Raw genomic sequence first — 16032 nt, 5'->3', positions numbered from 1 at the left:
AGATACGCAATAGGGAAGCATAGCACTCAGATTTTCAAGGCATCCCTTTTCCTGTAATGATTAGAGTCAAAATAACAGTTTAAACCCTTCCCAAGGAGGGGTTTAAAACCTCTGCACCACAAAAACACAATCTTCTGAGACACAAACAGAAGCCAGATGCTTCTGGAGCCTATCTGTTGTTTCTGGAGGTGGGTCAACTGGACGTTGCATTGGTTCTGTTTCTAGTTAGCTAATATTTTTAGGGTATTCTCACCTCCTGCCTAGTGTTTGCTGAGAAGAACATGCAGCTGCAGTAACAGCTTATTATTTAAGTCTCCCAAAGCCCCTCAAACCCTGACAGAAAAAATGTAAGAGGTTGAGTTCTGTCCTATACAATCATTCTCAGTTTATTACAAACCATCTTTCATGCTTTATCTCTAATTACATTAGTAATATATAGCAAGCAAATAAAGTAATTCTTTACAAGTTCTGCCTACAGCTAATAGTTTTCCACTGAACTCAAGGACCAGTCCTTAAATTAAATTACACCTGTTTGTGCATAGGAATAAGACTACTTCAAAACACAAGACAGAGCAAGGGCCCAAACCCATCATTACAGTCGAGCACAGTTTGAATGACTGTGGGGAGTCCCATTACACCAGTAGTGAGGTTTGGCACAACTGACCTTCCAAAAGAAAAGGCAGACAATGAATCAAACGAAGTAGAAGAGATCCTCTCTAACAGGCTTAAAACTTTAAAAGCAAAAACCAAACTGTTGTCCTCAAACTGCACCTTGCGTACAACATACAGCCCTTGCTTCGTCTCCAGCACACTGCAGGAGAGCTCAGCTTAACGTTTTCCTCAGCCATTGCTCACAAAAGAACAGGAATTCAAACACACTTACCTGAATATCCGTGGGCTACACAGATACTTGCACAAGCTGGATCCCCTTTATACAGCAGGCCTTCCAGTGCTCCCCGTTCGCAACGTTCAAGTCAAGTAGAACTGTTTATGCAACTACACTGATAAAAATCACCTCGGAGGGCCCCAGAGCTGCCCTCATAGCTCATAAATTATACAGCTTTACTCTGCTTGGCACAGGCTTGAACCCTGCTATAATTTAGGCTAAAAGACAACACAAAGTTTCTGCCTTTTTTGGAGCCCTTCGGCAGTTTGCTGCTGAACCACAGGTTCTGGTCAGGCCTCTGCAGGTGCTCTTAATTAGGAGAGAATCCACATAAGGAACTGGCCTTAAAGATACAAGTCTTTTAAGCACAAGCATTCTAAACCTAGCCATATCGCACCGGCATCTGCGCCGTGTGATGCTTACAAAAGCACAGATAAAGCAGTGTTTAAGCACAACTGCTGTTCCCCTTTGCAAGCAAAAGATCATGAAATAGCATTGACTTATCTCATCCTAAATCTGTCTAGTTGATTCACCTTCCTGACTTTGCTTTAACGCTTCTATTTAAGAAGTACTTCTGTGCTTAGAAGAGCAAGAGTAGTGTATAAAAACTAGCACAGGCACTTCTTGCAGAGTTTGTTTATCTTTGGGAACAAATAAGCTCTTATTCACGTTTGCAAGAGAAGACGGAATGACTTGAAAAGTAAAGACTTCAGAGAACCAGTGTGAAATCATGCACAGAAATAAATATACAGCCTAGATACTCATTAATGGCATATAGCCTGTAAGGATGTATGGAAATAACATTCTTCATTTTGAAAGCATCAGTGGAAAAAAAGACACATACAATTAAACCACACAGTGCCAGGAAATATAGTAGGCTCTTTCCCAATACTGGATAAAATGAGACAGGCTTACACAGGTATTGCCATTAACACACTCTGAGGGCTGGAGCACCTCTCCTACGAAGAAAGGCTGAGAGAGTTGGGGTTGTTCATCCTGGAGAAGTCTCTGGGGAGATCTTATTGCAGCCTTTCAGTTCTTAAAAGGTGCCTGTAAGAAAAATGGAGAGACTTTTTAGCAGGGCCTGTTGGGATGGGACAAGGTATACTGGTTATAATCTAAAAGAGGGGAAATTCAGGCTGGATGTGAGGATCAGAGTGGTAAAATACTGTCACACGTTGACCAGAGAAGTGGTGGATGCACCATCCCCGGAGACATTCGAGGGCAGGTTGGATGTGATTCTGAGCAACCTGGTCTAGTTAGAGATGTCCCTGCTCATTGCAGGGGTGTTGGACTAGATGACCTTTGAAGGCCCCTTCCAAACCAACTATTCTATGATTCTGTGATTCTATGATTTTAGTCCCTAGATCATCCCTGAAAGTTAATATTAGGCTGACTTTGTCCTCCCTAAGTATTGGACTGTGACATCTAAATTGCAATTTGTTAGGCACAAAGAAAGAGGGAATATGAATGCTAATTTAGGTGTTATTCTGAAACACGTCCTGTAATAGCCCTCACCCTCTGCCAACATTTATAGATAGCCTAAGAACACTAGCCCCTGCATCTGGGCTTCTCATCAAGATGTCCAAAGTATGTGAATAACTTTATAAAATCCACATCCACAGAGGAAATGTGGTTCACTTGGTAAAGTCCAAAATACAGTTATGCAATTTCTCTAGCATAGCTCAACAGACCTAAACATGAAGTGAAATCACAGGGGAAGCCTTCCCAGAGAGAATCTCTGGGTTAGACTTTGATCTGATTGATCTTATGCTAATCTAAATTAATTTTCATTAATTTATATTAAAAATTTAATTTCTTTAATAAAAATTATTTTAAGAAGGGTGATTTTAATGTCTCAGTAGTCCCACTCATATTTGGCTATTCTCAAAACTGCTTAGGCTACACTCTGATTGATGACAGAAACCAAACACGAGTTTGCATATCATTGATACTGGATGTACAGCAGCATTTTTCAGGACCTCATTTCCACATTGCTCTAGCAGCAGCCTGAACTGAAGCTGCACAAAACTCTCATCTGCCCTGTAGCACATGATACCAAGTTCTTCTCCAGGAAGGGGTATTTTCTCATCCTGACACTGGCCAGTGGATGTCGTAAGAGAGAACATATGCACTGTATGATAAGCAGCATACTCATCAAACTGTACTGCAATAGGTCTGAGGATGGCCAGTTTGTCCCCCATACATTTCACTTTTATAGTAATATTTTCCTTCAGCATTTGTTGTTTCTGAGGGCTTTTAAATAGTTGCTGAACTTTCTTCGCCATCTTTTATTCCAGAAACCTAGAAAGTCACATTTGTGCCATGTCCTCCTAACTTGAATTGAAAAATAATTAATCAAGTTCTGCATTCCGTCAGATTCTTGTAAGCAGAATTTTTCTGGCTTTATACAGGTATAACTGACTACAGAACTGGGTTCAAGGCACTGCTTCAACTTGCCCATTGGCACCTCATTCAGAGGAGAACAGATAAGATACCATCTTAGTTTAACTCCAGCGGGCAGCTGAGTACCACAGAGACATTTGCTCACTTCCCCCCCCCCCCCCCCAGTGGGATGAAGAAGAGAATCAGAAGGATAAAAGTGAGAAAACTCGTGGGTTGAGATAAAGACAGATTAATAGGTGAATTCATTCACCACTTCCCATCAGCAGGCAGGTGTTCAGCCATCTCCAGGCAAGCAGGGCTCCAGCACATGTTAATAGTTACTTGGGAAGGCAAACGCCATCACTCCGAACATCCCCCCATTCCTTGTTCTTCCCCAGCTCTATGTGCTGAGCATGACACCATACAGTATGAGATATCCCTTTGGTCAGTGGGGGTCAGCTGTCCCGGCTGTATCCTCTCCTAACAGCTTGCTTGCTGGTGGGGTAGAGTGAGGAGCAGAAAAGGTCTTGACTCTGTGTAATCATTGCTTAGCGGTAATGAAAATATCCCTGTGTTATCAACTCTGTTTTCAATACAAATCCAAACCACAGCCCCATACTAGTTACTGTGAAGAAAGTTAACTCTATCCCAGCCAAAAGCAGCACAAATACCTACTACAGTCTTTATGGATATTTCTAGGTGGAAGAGATCTGGGGAGGGTCAGGAGAGGAGATGGCTAAATAGGTACAATGAATACAGTGTTCCAGTCCACCTTCAGGGCTACTCTGAGGCTTCCACAGGTCCGAGAAGATGGTAGGATTACTTACCACATCTACAATGTCTTTTTATCATCAGCTTTCTGAATCTGCAATTACTCTTGTGGCAGTTCTCATCTGTCCCATCCTAACTATGAAGAAATCTATCTTACACAAAGTAAATGACAGGTTAAGCTAAACATCTAAAAAAAGTGATTGCATTTATCACCGAATTCTGACTGCTCAGAGTATAAAAAAGGCAGAATTGACTACAATGGTTATAAAAGAGTAAAATGTTTCTTACCTCATCTGGCCTTAAACTGATCTCTTCTCTGAAAAGTCAGTTCTTAGTGCAGAAGTGTTATGAATGCCATTCTGGGAAATACTTATTTACACTCTGCATTATGTAATTCTAACAATACTGTCGTTTAGGTTTTACAAGGTACCTAATTTTTTTTAGGAGTCATTATATGCACATTGAAATCAAAGAGAGAGAATCCTAATGAGCAGCACACAGGTGTTTCACCAGAGAAAAAGAATGCCTAAATTACGCACAGAGGACAATAGTGAACCAAACCTTTCTAAGCCCACTGAATTCAGAGGTGCCTTGAATGGACTTACTGGCTTAGTGCAGGTCAGTGTCACCAGCTGAATTAGGAACCTATATTTGGCAGTGGGACTACTTCCCACTACCTCTTCTGGAAGTGTATTTTTAGTTCTGAATGTCTAGAAAGTCCTCAGCATCACCTCAACAACTGATGCCAAATTCCCATTAATTTCTGAAAGTTCTAAGATGAGAAGCAAATATGGAAAATAAAATTCTTGGTTGAGAGAAACTGATGTTATAATTAAAAAAACATATCTGGCAAAGCAAAAGTGGTAATGATATGAAAAGTAAATAAGCACAGGAGATAATATAAAGATGCTGAGTTGGGCAGGAAATTATTTCTAATACCAAGTCGCTTTTTTATAGTACTCATTCCACTGAAATGGATGCATTTAAATTGCTGTTTAGGTACTCTTATTCATTGCTGTTGAGATCATATTAGTTTAAATGCAGAGTTCATTTAATTCTGGCTAGGTCAGTAATTGTGCTAGTGAGCAAGGTGTACCCTCAACCATTGCTTTCAGATGAATTAATGCTCATTTGTGAGATAAAATGACTTTCTTTTTGTAATCATAGAGGCATACAAAAAAAGGAAATGCTGATCCTGTGCAGGCTGAAGTGAAAAGTTGGATGCCATGACAGTTTAAATTAAAGACAAGGCAGTTTCTCCTGCACTATAAAATCTGTGACTGCCATAAACCAAGACCCTGCTTAATATCCATGCAATTTTAATTCTTAGCAATAAATGTTACAAAAGAAGCAAATTAATTATTGTTTGCTTAACTAGTTAATCATGGTGTTATAAATATTTTAGAGAGTTTCCTTTTTCCCACTGGTAAATTCTTGTTACAGAAAAATTACTTTAGTACCAATTATTTATAAATAGTTTTGATTAGGGCCTTCGTATTTTCCATGAGTGTTTCTACTTTGAATTGCTGTACAATGAATAATTATGAATTTAATCCTGTAGTGAGAATGTCACATGTATAAACAATAATTTAATTTGCTACAAAATAGATGAGAAAGCTAGCTAGGATCTTTTTAGGATCTTCTGTAATACAACCCAAACTTAAAGGATTCTTTAAATCTGCTACCTTATAATATCGTACAAGCCAATTTCAAGGGCCTGATTCAAAGCTTTGAAACTAATGCCAATCAGTTTCTTCATTATTTCTTCATAAATCACAGCATGATCAGTGAGTTCTGTGAGACACTTCTGTGTTTTCTGCATCCTCTGTAGAGAGTGTACTGGAAGCCAGTTTGATGTACAATTTGGGGCATGCCATGACAAGTTAATGCAGAGGACAAAACCACAGAAATGAAACTTAACTGATGTGCGAAAAAGGTGGGAGTGGGTTTAGAAATGTAGTAGTTTTGTAAAAGAACTTTTATTGAATGGCAGTGGTGCTGATGTGCTTACTGACTAACTTGAACACTGGCAGAGTATCTAATGTGACTGCCCCTTGAAGACAGAGATGGGGAAAGAGAGAACGGCCTTTTGAAAACTGTTCTATCAGATTTCTCACAGATGAAATCTGTATATCTCTGAAAGAGGATGCTGTATTTATAATTGTGATTAAGGTGCTTTCAGTTTTGTATAAGAGAATAAAAATGTTAAGTTAGGGCTTTGTCTAGTAATGCAGAAAATCTCTGTTCTCTTTTTGGCACTAACACATAATTTAAAGGCAGTAAACTAGCAAATTATTTACTACCTGTGTCAATCTCCCAGCTGTAAAATGTGTTTAGTGGTGCAGTCAAAGCAGCAAAGTGCCACATTATCTATTTTTTGATGATGATGACAGAAAGAAGCAGGAAGAGAAAGTAGCAGGAATTGTGATATGCAAGTAAAAACTCAAAAAAGTATGTAGTAGGGGACAGTAAAGTGGAAAAGGACAAACAATTGGCAAAAAGGATATGAAGGAAGAGAAATGTGAAGCAAAAAAAGAGCAAGAAGCAGATGGGGAAACAGCCAGGTAAATAAAGCCATTTGATTCAGATACTAATTTACAGTAAAAGTATGAAGTCTCATTAAATACACAACTATAATGCAAAGGAATACTCTCACAAAACTTGTTTTGGCCAGATGCCTAAGTTACTGAGTCCCGTAAAATTGTTACGTCTCCATTTTGAGGTCAGAAGGACTCACCTAATCTGACTTCCATATGCAGTGCATTTCAACCAGGTTTCACTGTATTGAGCACAGTAACTGCACAGAAGGAAATACCTGTGATCTTTTAAAAATCTATTTTGAAAGTCTACGTTTTCCCCATGTTCTCTGCACCCTTTCAGAGTATCCAAACCTTCAATTTATTGAATGCACTAAGTATAGGCTCTTCTTTTATGTGGGCAGAGATTAGTCAATGTGTTCTTAGAAGAGCTGCCAAGAACTAAACTGTCTTTGAGAATGACTTGCTACAGTTTTCATTTTAAGCTCAAAACCTTTGTAGATGTTATTTTCCTCATTTAACACAAGTGCTCAGCAATAACCCGTGGATCCAATGACAATGTATTACTCAGAGGTTTTCAGTTTTCTTAATTTCTTTATGACCAACAAAAACATTCCCTTAATGTGAAATACCTCTTAATTTATGAATTCATTTGAAGAGATGCCATCATTCCATTTACTACTCATGCGTTAAATTAGTACTTTTCAATTCGTACACTTTACCAGTGAGCCTCAACATCTTTTTCCTTCCCTGCACATAATAGGACTTCCTACCTTCCTTTCAGTCCTAAATAGAGAAGTCATTGCCAGTGTTTAGGCTCTAGGCAGTTTTTGGACTCAAGTTTTTTTTCTCACAGTTCTTTCCTCCCCCCACTGAAGACACAGTGATTATACCTGTGATCTACTGACGTGTCCATGCCTGTGCATGTAGGAACCTCTCCTTGTCAAGTGAGGCTCTGCCTGGGCACTAAGTACAGGAGTGTTGATTACAGTGTGAGTTGGGATTGAACTCAGTACCACAGGGCTGTGTTTCTTCTCCTGCATAACCATCTGAAACAAAGGCTGTCCCGCCATCCATGGGCTTTTATTGTTATTTAATCCCTGGATTTACTAAAGTCCAAAGAAGAGAACTCACCAGCACCTAACAGTACTGCGTTCCTCAATTTACTTATGTACATAAAGCCAAGTTTCGAGGTTTGAAAATGAGCCTTCTTCCCACGATTTTACTTCCTGTTTGGTAAACAGTACTTTTATTCCTTTTGCTACTTCAGCAGCAGAGGCCAGGGTAGCTTTTTTCTTATAGTTTGCTTGGAAAATCTTATTAAATTGTCCCCCCAAAATTAATTTACTTTGGTTAAAGTCACACAAGCCAATGAACTACTTGTCACTAGACAGTCAGGTTTTGTCATGTTTGCGTATACAGCAGTGGCTCTGGTATTCTGATTTGTCATATTACAGGTTAGTTGGAGTTAAGAGTATGTTTTATCAATTGAATCCTACTCCAGTTTAGTTGATCATAACAAAAGGGAAAAATTCTTATAGGCATCTAAGAAGAACAAATATATAACTCACCTGCTTATGTTCCACTGAGGATGCTGAACATTCTGAACTAGAAAGATCAAATAGGAGGGTACAAATCATGCAAACTGCCCAGATTTTATTAATAAAATCTCACAAGGTAAGAGGGGATCCACGTGCTCCACTGAATTCCAAATGGCATGCATTAAGTGTTTAATAGATACTCCATTCAGAGCATTTTCCTGTATAAAAATGGCTCTTTTGTTTGTGAAATTTATCATCTATTAGGTGAATCTTTATAATCTGCACTCTTTAGTGCCTGAAATCTGTGTTGGGACTTGCATTCATCCTCATATCCAAAATGAGGTAATGAGAATACAGCTAATGTGCTCAGTCCATTAAAGAACTAACACGGAAAGTCTTGGAACACAAATTTTTGTAATTAGCATGTTTGCTGACAAAAGCTATTTGTGTGTTGATGGCAAGCTGCATCATTATTATATTTTATACACAGATGAGACTGTATGCAAGTACCTTTGGAGCTGAAACATGTCTGATACTGAGCAACTTTCCTATCCGTTGGAAAATGCCTAACAGGCATGATTGAAGAGAAATTACTTGGGTATGGATACCAACCTTCAAGGTTAAATCTCAACTCCAAGGGTAATTTATACTGTTTTTTAAGAGACTATGTTGTGTGCTGTTGCTTTTATTGCAGGGTAATGTGATGGAGCACAATGCTGCTGCTGAAGTGGAGACATCCATTAAGTGTCTACTGTATCCATTAGGGTCTGAAAATTGCAAATCGCTGACTACATGAATTACTCTGGAACAGTTTAGCCTGTGTGTAGAGTTTTCGCTATCAAAAAGCTCTAGTGATTCCACATTAGAAAGCAATTTTCAATATGGCTTACTGGGAATTTAGGCACATAAACAGATACTCAGCAGTGATATTTAATGCAGTTTACTGAATAGGTTTACAGATTAGGGACATAATTTTCAGAGCTTTGTCAGGTTCTGTCTGAGCACACTGATTATGTGCCTGGAAATTTGACTTTTCCCTGTATGTTTTATTTTCCTCTGTTCTCCATTTGGATGATAAAAGGTAAATGCAAAGGTAGGATTGTGCTGATGCAGTGGAAACATACTTCAGTGTAGTTTATAGTCAGAACCTCTGCAAGAAATAATGTTTATGAGATCATCTTGTCTTGCTGCAGATGTTTTACATTAAACTTCTTGCTACACAGTCTGCACAAAATACATGAGCAGATACTGATATTTTGCACAGAAAACTGAACTGGAATAGAAGCTGATGTGAAATTACAACGAGCAATTTAAGTGCAGACATGGCAATATCTAGTTGTTTCCACTTAAATGTTTATGAGCAGAATAGTAACTGAACACAAGGACCTGCTCCATAACCAGGTCCACTGGGTGCCCTAAGTGTATATAAATAGCAACATATGGGGTATGGATTCATTTGTACTGTACCCTAAAGAGTTTTGGAACATCTTTCTTTTGATAGAAGGCAAACAACCAAACACAGCAAATATATGATAGTGTACAAATTTGTCTCAGCCAGCGAATGCAGGACAGAATGTTTCTGATCCACTTGATGTCTCCTGACTTCAGTGCTCCATGAGGAAGGCTGTATGACTGACAAGGCACAGTGGCACTGTTGGTGATGTGACCTCTGGGGAACAGCCTGTCATGTCACATTGGGAGTTTTTGTCTTGGTTTTGGCATCCAGAGTTTGGCCTTAGATAATTACTCAGCTCTGGTTTGGAAACTTGCTTCTTTTTTCTCCCCCATAAGCAGATTTCCTGTTTCCTTTTCCCAAACCTGCTTTTCTTTGGCTTTGGTTTTATTTTTAGTGCTTTCAAGTAAAATTTGGTGCTTGAAGTTCATCTTTTTAATAACTGGAAATATTTCCCTGGTTAATAAAGGCCATAGCTAAAGTTCTAGGATTAGGTATCGTTATAAACTGCTCTACCAAGCTCCTTAGAAATCATTCCCAGCAGATTCCTCTTCTAGTGTTTGTCATGCTAACATGATTTCAACTCAGAAAGACAGACAAATGTTATCAGGGCTCATTGAAGCAAATGGAGGAAAAGATCATTTAACATAATACTGATAATACTGATAAAAGCAGTAGGTTACAGAAATTTCTTGTCTGAGTTATGCAAATTACTTAAGTTTCTATATTTATGACATTTTCTTTTGAATCATAAAGTTTCATGTGTTAAAAACAGATTTTGGTTGTTTTTTTCAACTCATTTTTTCTATATATAAATTTTTCAGCTTGATTATGAACTAACAGTATTTTTACACATAGCTCTTAATAACAAAAGAGAGAAATGTGAAGAGATCTGAACATTAAAGACAAAATATACCACTGAAAATGAATAATACTGTGGTGATTTGTAAAGCTTGGTGCAAGCACAAACTAATAATGGGGTCTTTACCTAAGATCCATAATATTGGCAGAGAGTTTGGCAACACAGCATCTTCATTTCAGTGACTAATATAATCCAATCTCATCAGTGACTAGTCTTATCCAAAAGAGGTCTAGTCATTGATGTCAATGGATACTTGGTCAGACTTTAAAGTGAACACATACACATTATATTATAAAAGCTTGAGGTTCCTTTAATTTTTATACAAGTACCTCAAAGATCAACATTATTAATTCCTCTTTTTAGGGGGAGGGAAATGGGGGAGGGCAGCAGAAGGAGAAGTAACAGATTAAAGTATAACTAGTGGAGGAAAAGGATTTCCATCATAGGAAACATTTCAAAGTTTCTACATCCCTTTGAATACAAACCAGTGTAAAAAGTTAAGATTTGGACATTCTGTGTCTGAAATGCAATTCTGAAAATGCCCTCAAACTTGAAATAGCTCGTTTGAGAAACTGTAATGCTTTTTCTTGACTTTGAGTCTGTTTTAATAGAAAGTATATTTCAACTTTTCATTTTACTCTACTAAATCCTATTAACTGGTCTGTATCAAAAGAGATGGAAGTATACACTTGGAATAGCCCTTAATAGTTTTTCATATGAATAGCAACTAGTGCTATCATATTGTAGTTAAGCTGACACAGAGAAACATAGACATCTACACAACAGGAAGGAGTTATTTTGGTGTTTGTGAAATATGCACAGGAGCCCTAAAACTGACACTGCTCCTTCCCCTCATCAGACATGACACCTCCCATGAAGCAGACTGAAAAGGGTGTGCATAGTGTGGGGACGGATGTAGAAGCTGCTCTTTCATGGAAGGATTTATGCTGACAGATCTCACTTAGATACCTTTGGAGAAAAGCAGCTGGAAAAAAACAAGGTCTATGGATGAATTCTTGAGTTTCTTCCAGAGACAAAGTGACCCAGATTTATAATCTCTGTGTTCCTACGGTGGCATGAAAACACCTAAGTGTGTCCCAGCAGTAATTCCCATTCACAGCTTTACATGTTTTTCCCTTCTATTCAGACTCATAGGTGATACTGTTAAACAGGCACAAACCTCTGATCTTTCCCGAAGTCTAAATATTTCCAAGCATAAATCCTGGGAAAGATGCAGAATTTACACTGAATGGGTTCTGCAAATCAAAAAATCTTGAGCCTCTCCTTTAATGAATTTTCAAGCTGTTATCTTCCCTTCTTATTTGCACATTATCCTTTTTAATTGTCCTTCTGATTGCCTGCAAAAAATTCAAATTTAGAACAGGTATTTTCAGTCTCATCCAGCCTTAGTTGTTCCCCTATTAACAGATATGCAAAACATTAATTACTAAATTGAACTTGCAAACATTCAGAAAATGGTTTCCTTCTCTCTTTGAAAGCATTTTATTCACAGTGCAATTTCACTCATTAAAAGCATTGACGTGTCTCAGGATACTTGCATTCCCTCCCTGCCACTGACACAGTAAATCTCATGTTCTCTTCTTTTTCCTAATCTGCAAGGCAATCAAGGTGAGGATTCTCTGCAGCCCTCTGGGATTAGAAGGTGGCATGAGGAAGAAGCTGCAGAAGGAACACATGTGCAACTAGGAGGAGAGAAGACTGTTTTGGGGATGAAAGAATTAATTGTTGGATGTTGTGGGTGTGTGGAAAATTAGGTCACCCTAATTTTTCAGGCTATTTTAAGACCAGACAGAGCTCACGGGATGTGTGAGCTCAACTGGGAGAAGCTCAGCAAGATTTTTGCTGGATATCCTACCCTATAAGCACTTCACTATGTGCGTATTCTGATTGATCATGAAATCTCATACAGCTGATTTCCAAAGCCAGCTGAGTCACAGTATCCTTTACTCCTTAAACCACAAGCAGAGCCTCTCCCTGCCCCTCTCCAATGGAAATTCTTCTCCAGGAAATGTCTGATGTAAATCATGCCAAGGCACTTCCAGGTTGACTTGCTTCCTAGGATTTTAGTCTTTCTCTGGATTTGACTTTTTTTCTTAAAATGGCAATTACTTTGGCTAAGCAAAACATCTATCTTGCTTTTCTCACTGAAATGTAGAAACAACCACTACTGTATCTTCCTGGATTATTTTCTCCTTTTGTAGCATAGGGGGAGACACAAGAAAGAATTAGTTTATTTCATTTGAGATCCATGAATGTCCTTGGCTTTGAGGCAGGCTGATGGCATGCCTGCTACATTCAGAAAAGGTACCTCAAAGAGCAGGGACATTCTACAGAGCAAGCAGTACAGCACTGCAGAAAATCCAGGTGGGATGTTTAACAAACCTTACAGATTTATGAGGTAGGGGAATTATATTAGGAGTGTGGACTATGCTTTAATACAATCATTCATTGGGATAAGAGAAGCAGAACTTGCTCTGTAAGTCTGTAATTGTTGAAATTAATAACTGTGGCTCATCACTCTCACAGTACTCCACCAATTTACTGTGCTGTTTTATCTCAATTACTTTCTGTGTGTGTCTTACATTTCTCTATTAAACTTCAGTAATTGTAACACTACAGTAATAACATTGACATATAGAGTATTATATGATGGGCTATTTTACATTATTCTGACTGCCTTATTTATATTCTAATTATTAGTGTCTATATAAATGTGATTCATTGAACTAATAAGGTTTTCAGACAACTGCCATAGCTCATTGATTTTCTTATGCATGAATTTACCTCACACTGCTAGTTGGATTTCCCTTCACTTTTAATGCAGGCATTTGTAGAATAAAGGCCTTCCACTTCAGCCTCAAAGTAATGATACTTAGTACCTCATTCTAGCTCGATTCTATTAAGATAACAAAGCAAATGGGAAGTACCAAAGTTATATTTTCTCAACTGATCTGTTCTTTTGTTCAAAAGTACTTCCAAAAGCACCCATTCTCACTAATCCCTGCAGAAGTGATGGCCAAAACATGATTTTTTGAATTTAAGCAAGTTAGCCCTCTGAAATCTTGTGCAGATTTTGTGTAGTTCGTTAGCCATGCAGTTCTCCTCAGAGAGGAATTTGGGTAATGCCTTCTGAATGGCACAGTTGCTTAATCCTTTCAATATCTCAGAGTTGAATGAACTGTTTACCCTACCTGCCCTGCAGGGACCTTAGCCTGCAATCAGTTCTACCACAATCTGAAAGTCAGTTAAGAATGTGGGAAATGAAGGTGATCCAGAAAAATACACTATATGTATATATACATATATACACACTATATATATATATATATATATATATATATACATAAACTCCTCTAGTTTGGGTCTTCTAAACGTAGTGGCATTTTAACAGATCCTTCAAACTACATCTAGCACACCACTAGCTTATAACATAAACCATATGCATGTATTAGATCCATGGTAATAAGAAGCTTGAGAGAACTAATGCAAAACATTTATTTCAAAGAAATAACTATGCAATGTAAAAACCAGCAGACCTTGTCTATGGTTCCCCTCCTGTGCCCTGGTCTAAGACAACTCAATTGCCAGCCATTTCATCGGAGGAGATCAAGACTCATGCCTGTGGAATGGGTTCGTTTCCGGTTGCTTTGCTTTCCGAACAACTATGATAAGAGGGGTTTCACTCTGTCTCTTGTTATTTCTGAGCGTTTGTTGACAGTAAGCAGTGTACAGCACTGGGCATTGCAATAACAGTATGTTCTATTTTGTGTTGGCCCTTTGTTCTCGGCATGTATTGATTTTCCTAAGGTGACCTTGATACTCTGCCTGTGTTGAACATGAAGGCTATTTATTTCAAGCTCTTTCCTTGCATGCTGAGCTAAGTTCTGCTGATGCTATATGAAATTACAGAAGCACCAAGACATTGGGAGAGGCTAAATTGCAAGTGTCCAAGGGTCAGAGATCCCAGTGTTGCAATTCCAAGTCGCAGTAAAAAACACTTTCACAGTTTTCCGGTGTCTGACTTACATTTCAGATATTGATTCCAGCTGCTGGAAACAATCATAAACAGTGACACCACCATCTGGTGGGTAACACCTCTGTAAAATGTTTATCTTTCATAATCATAAGTATTTATATGGGATAAAGGACTATATAACATGAGTAAGGAGTAGAAACTAGAACCATCAAAGGTCTGTGTTACGTTTTCCCCTTTTGTGGGTGTGATATTTTGTCATTAGTGGTACAAATTCCCTGCCCTGTTTATTGATGCAATACAGATGCAAGTATGCTCATTTCTGCGCTTCTAACTAACGGTGTGGGTAGAACCCATAGATAAGATGATCTTTGCACAAGCAGTGACTTTTAGCAGAGCTTATGCCCTACTACAGTTAGTATCTAGATGCATAGCCTCATTATTAATGCAAAGAGTTCTGAAAGTCAGAGCAAACAGTAAGAAAAATGGCTATCAAGGTAATTATTTTGCAGACAGGGGAATAATTGTGATATAGTTGGCTGATTTATCCCTGTTTTTCTTCTGTCTACAGAACATTAATGCAGTGTTTTGATTATCTTCTCAGTGGAAAGAAACTGGACAAAATAACTTAGTGAAAGAGCAGCCGTATGGAACTGGTATCTAGGTCTGGAATATTATTTATATTCTAGGCTTAAATAATTTGCATTTTTATAGCAAAGTAAGTGAGGATGGTGGACTCAGTGTAGACTAAATTCACAGTAATACAAAACCTCGTTTTCAGGCTTTGATTCAAGAATTTGTGTTGGTGGCTATGCAAGGATTGTACAACCACCCCCAGACTAAATTGAAAAGAAATGGGAAACAATACAGCTCCTCAAATGTTAGTTGTTAGGTAGGAGACTGTCACAGAACTTCAGATAAAGAAGTCTTCTGTCAAAGACGAGAGTCAAGAGTTTTGGAGTTTTGGTTTTGGAGTCCTTTGTGGTCCTTGGAAAAGATGCTGTAAATTAATCAGTAGTTCAACTCAAAGCTTCTTCTAATTTCTGTAGCTGATTCAAACAGAGTGGAATAAATTTATCCCTCTTGGAACTGAAGTATATAAACTGTCGTGAAGCTCTCCAGCACAGAATAAACACACCAAACCTGCAAAACACTTAATGCTCCTCAAGGATCTCATCTCTCAGAATCTAAATATTCTATTTTCAAAGTGCTATCTAGTTACTGTGCAGTATGCAGTCCACCCATGAGTAAATGTCAGACATTTGCAATTAAAACTCCCATTTCTGATGTCCTAAAAGCTGCTGCTTTCATACCTTCTCCGTTACTGCCGATCCTGAGCTATGAATAAGAGAGGTGCACATTCCAGTTCTTCACAAGCTTACATAAGAAATCAATTTTACCTCAAAGCTATTGGACTGGAAGATTGATGAACAATTCCAGTTGCTTTACAGCAGCAGAATCTCAGTGATTGATACCAAACCAGACAAAAGCCTTGTACTGCATCACAAAGCTGGGATTCTGTACAAAGAGAGACTGATACATAATTTGTGCATGTCACAAAATTGCTACACAGGTCGATATAACTAGCACTTTACACAGGAAA

The 16032-nt window shown here is 38.3% G+C and overlaps 1 protein-coding gene across 2 annotated transcripts in view; it reads right to left on the bottom strand.

The window, feature by feature from the left end:
* SLC39A10 (solute carrier family 39 member 10) overlaps positions 1-16032 on the bottom strand; it is a 108758-nt gene that overhangs the window by 87143 nt on the left and 5583 nt on the right. The window contains exon 1 of one of the 2 annotated variants that reach the window (XM_057419919.1): positions 884-1051. The exons of the other annotated variant lie outside the window; for it this stretch is intronic. The gene's annotated coding sequence lies outside the window, so the exon portion shown is untranslated. Of the gene's footprint in view, positions 1-883; positions 1052-16032 lie in introns of those variants that run through there. 2 annotated transcript variants of the gene reach the window in all.

Source organism: Pezoporus wallicus, unplaced genomic scaffold (assembly GCF_028554395.1).
Source record: "Pezoporus wallicus isolate ANWC-B61680 ecotype Strahan unplaced genomic scaffold, APGP_CSIRO_Pwel_v1 contig_4710, whole genome shotgun sequence".
NCBI lineage: Eukaryota > Metazoa > Chordata > Aves > Psittaciformes > Psittacidae > Pezoporus > Pezoporus wallicus.
The sequence above is the reverse complement of the archived record's forward strand: the minus strand, read 5'-3'. Positions and strand labels throughout refer to the sequence as shown.